This window comes from Triticum aestivum, chromosome 4D (assembly GCF_018294505.1).
Source record: "Triticum aestivum cultivar Chinese Spring chromosome 4D, IWGSC CS RefSeq v2.1, whole genome shotgun sequence".
In the NCBI taxonomy this organism is placed as follows: Eukaryota; Viridiplantae; Streptophyta; class Magnoliopsida; order Poales; family Poaceae; genus Triticum; species Triticum aestivum.
Window position 1 is genome coordinate 228,941,742 of NC_057805.1, and position 4,329 is coordinate 228,946,070.

The following is a 4,329-nucleotide window of genomic DNA, read 5'->3' on the forward strand; positions in this document are numbered from 1 at the left end:
CGGCGGCGGGATGGGCCGGCGGGCCCGATCCGGGCCTGGCGCAACGGGATTGGCGGCGGGGTGACGTGGCGCGACGCCATTGGCCGGGAGCGGCGGCGCGTTTGTCCGGCGGGCGCTGGACGCGTCCGCCCGTGGAGAGGGGAAATTAGGGTTACGGGAGACTGCGATTTCGTTTTCGGGATGCCCACTTATAAATAGGTAGAGGGAGCTAGGAGGCTCCAAATGAGGTGCGGTTTTCGCCCACACGATCGTGATCGAACGACCTAGAGTATGGAAGAGAGTTTGGTGGGTTTTGGGCTGGTTTTGGATGGGTTTTTTGCTAGACACCCAAATGGACTTTGCGGATGCCCGGTTAACCGTTGGAGTACCAAACGACCTCCGAATGGAACGAAACTTGACCGGTAGTCTCCGGGTGGTATATTAAGACCACTTGACAAGCCTCGGTCCATTCCGAGAAAGTTTGACACACGCACACGAAAGAAAACAAGAGGGGTGCACCGGAGGAGATAGGAGCGCCGGATTGCAAAACGGACAACGGGGAGAATGCTCGGATGCATGAGACGAACACGTATGCGAATGCAATGCACATGATGACATGATATGAAAATGCATGACATGACAAAATACAAAACGAAAAACAAAACCCGACAACGGAGGGAAAAACATATCACATAGCCGGAAATGGCAAGAGTCGGAGTTACAAATATGGCAAGTTACATGCGGGGTGTTACAGATGACTACTTGATAGTTTAGTGCACCATGCTTAACGGCTTTGAATCGGGACTTCAAAGACGTTTTGAACGTCATGGACCATATGAGATGTTCCAGGAGTTGAAGTTAATATTTCAAGCAAATACCCGAGTTGAGAGATATGAAGTCTCCAACAAGTTCTATAGCTAAAAGATGGAGGAGAATCGCTCAACTAGTGAGCATGTGCTCAGACTATCTGGGTACTACAATCGCTTGAATCAAGTGGGAGTTTATCTTCTAGATAGAATAGTGATTGACAGAATTCTCTAGTCACCATCACCAAGTTAGTAGAACTTCGTGATGAACTGTAGTATGCAAGGGATGACGAAAGTAATTCCCGAGCTCTTCGTGATGCTGAAATCGACGAAGGTAGAAATCAAGAAAAACATCAAGTGTTGATGGTTGACGAGACCACTAGTTTCAAGAAAAGGGCAAAGGGAAGAAGGGGAACTTCAAAAAGAACGGCAAGCAAGTTGCTACTCAAGTGAAGAAGCCCAAGTCTGTACCTAAGCCTGAGACTAAGTGCTTCTACTGCAAAGGGACTGGTCACTGGAGGCGGAATTGCCCCAAGTATTTGGTGGATAAGAAGGATGGCAAAGTGAACAAAGGTATATTGGATATACATGTTATTGATGTGTACTTACTAGTGTTTATAGCAACCCCTCAGTATTTGATACTCGTTTAGTTGCTAAAGAGTAGTAACTCGAAAACGGGAGTTGCAGAATAAACAGAGACTAGTAAAAGGCGAGGTGACGATGTGTGTTGGAAGTAGTTCCAAGATTGATATGATCATCATCGCACACTCCCTATACTTTCGGGATTAGTGTTGAAACTAAATATGTGTTATTTGGTGTTTGCGTTGAGCATGAATATGATTTGATCATGTTTATTGCAATACGGTTATTCATTTAAGTTAGAGAACAATTGTTGTTCTGTTTACATGAATAAAAACCTTCTATGGTCATACACACCAACGAAAATGGTTTGTTGGATCTCGATCATAGTGATACACATATTCATAATAATGAAGCCAAAAGATGCAAAGTTAATAATGATAGTGCAACTTATTTGTGGCACTGCCGTTTAGGTCATATTGGTGTAAAGCGCATGAAGAAACTCCATACTGATGGGATTTTGGAATCACTTGATTATGAATCACTTGATGCTTGCAAACCGTGCCTCATGGGCAAGATGACTAAAAACGCCGTTCTCCGGAACTATGGAGAGAGCAACAGATTTATTGGAAATCATACATACAGATGTATGTGGTCCGATGAATATTGAGGCTCGTGGCGGATATCGTTATTTTCTCACCTTCACAGATGATTTGAGCAGATATGGGTATATCTACTTAATGAAACATAAGTCTGAAACATTTGAAAAGTTCAAAGAATTTCAGAGTGAAGTTGAAAATCATCGTAACAAGAAAATAAAATTCCTACGATCTGATCGTGGAGGAGAATATTTGAGTTACGAGTTTGGCCTACATTTGAAACAATGCGGAATAGTTTCGCAACTCACGCTACCCGGAACACCATAGTAATGGTGTATCCGAACGTCGTAATCGTACTTTATTAGATATGGTGCAATATATGATGTCTCTTACCGATCTACCACTATCGTTTTGGGGTTATGCATTAGAGACAGCTGCATTCACGTTAAATAGGGCACCATCAAAATCCGTTAAGACGACGCCTTATGAACTGTGGTTTAGCAAGAAACCAAAGTTGTCGTTTCTTAAAAGTTTGGGTTGCGATGCTTATGTGAAAAAAAATTCATCCTGATAAGCTCAAACCCAAAATCGGAGAAATGTGTCTTCATAGGATACCCAAAGGAGACAGTTGGGTACACCATCTATCACAGATCCGAAGGCAAGACATTCGTTGCTTAGTATGGATCCTTTCTAGAGAAGGAGTTTCTCTCGAAGAAGTGAGTGGGAGGAAAGTAGAACTTGATAAGGTAACTGTACCTGCTCCTTTATTGGAAAGTAGTTCATCACAGAAATCTGTTCCTGTGACTCCTACACCAATTAGTGAGGAAGTTAATGATGATGATCATGGAACTTCAGATCAAGTTATTACTGAACCTCGTGGGTCAACCAGAGTAAGATCCGCACCAGATTGGTACGGTAATCCTGTTCTGGAGGTTATGTTACTAGACCATAACGAACCTACGAACTATGAAGAAGCGATGGTGAGCCCAGATTCCGCAAAATGGCTTGAGGCTATGAAATCTGAGATGAGATCCATGTATGAGAACAAAGTGTGGACTTTGGTTGACTTGCCCGATGATCGGCAAGCCATTGAAAATAAATGGATATTCAAGAAGAAGACTGACGCTGATGGTAATGTTACTGTCTATAAAGCTCGACTTGTTGCGAAAGGTTTTCGACAAGTTCAAGGGATTGACTACGATGAGACCTTCTCACCCGTAGCGATGCTTAAGTATGTCCGAATCATGTTAGCAATTGCCGCATTTTATGATTATGAAATTTGGCAAATGGATGTCAAAACTGCATTCCTGAATGGATTTCTGGAAGAAGAGTTGTATATGATGCAACCAGAAGGTTTTGTCGATCCAAAGGGAGCTAACAAAGTGTGCAAGCTCCAGCGATCCACTTATGGACTGGTGCAAGCCTCTCGGAGTTGGAATAAACGCTTTGATAGTGTGATCAAAGCATTTGGTTTTATACAGACTTTTGGAGAAGCCTGTATTTACAAGAAAGTGAGTGGGAGCTCTGTAGCATTTCTGATATTATATGTGGATGACATATTACTGATTGGAAATGATATAGAATTTCTGGATAGCATAAAGGGATACTTGAATAAGAGTTTTTCAATGAAAGACCTCGGTGAAGCTGCGTATATATTGGGCATCAAGATCCATAGAGATAGATCAAGACGCTTAATTGGACTTTCACAAAGCACATACCTTGACAAAGTTTTGAAGAAGTTCAAAATGGATCAAGCAAAGAAAGGATTCTTCCCTGTGTTGCAAGGTGTGAAGTTGAGTAAGACTCAATGCCCGACCACTGCAGAAGATAGAGAGAAGATGAAAGATGTCCCCTATGCTTCCGCCATAGGCTCTATCATGTATGCAATGCTGTGTACCAGACCTGTTGTATGCCTTGCTATAAGTCTAGCAGGAAGGTACCAAAGTAATCCAGGAGTGGATCACTGGACAGCAGTCAAGAACATCCTGAAATACCTGAAAAGGACTAAGGATATGTTTCTCGTATATGGAGGTGAGAAAGAGCTCATCGTAAATCGTTACGTTGATGCAAGCTTTGACACTGATCCGGACGATTCTAAATCGCAAACCGGATACGTATTTACATTGAACGGTGGAGCTGTCAGTTGGTGCAGTTCTAAACAAAGCATCGTGGCGGGATCTACATGTGAAGCGGAGTACATAGCTGCTTCGGAAGCAGCAAATGAAGGAGTCTGGATGAAGGAGTTCATATCCGATCTAGGTGTCATACCTAGTGCATCGGGTCCTATGAAAATCTTTTGTGACAATACTGGTGCAATTGCCTTGGCAAAGGAATCCAGATTTCACAAGAGAACCAAGCACATCAAA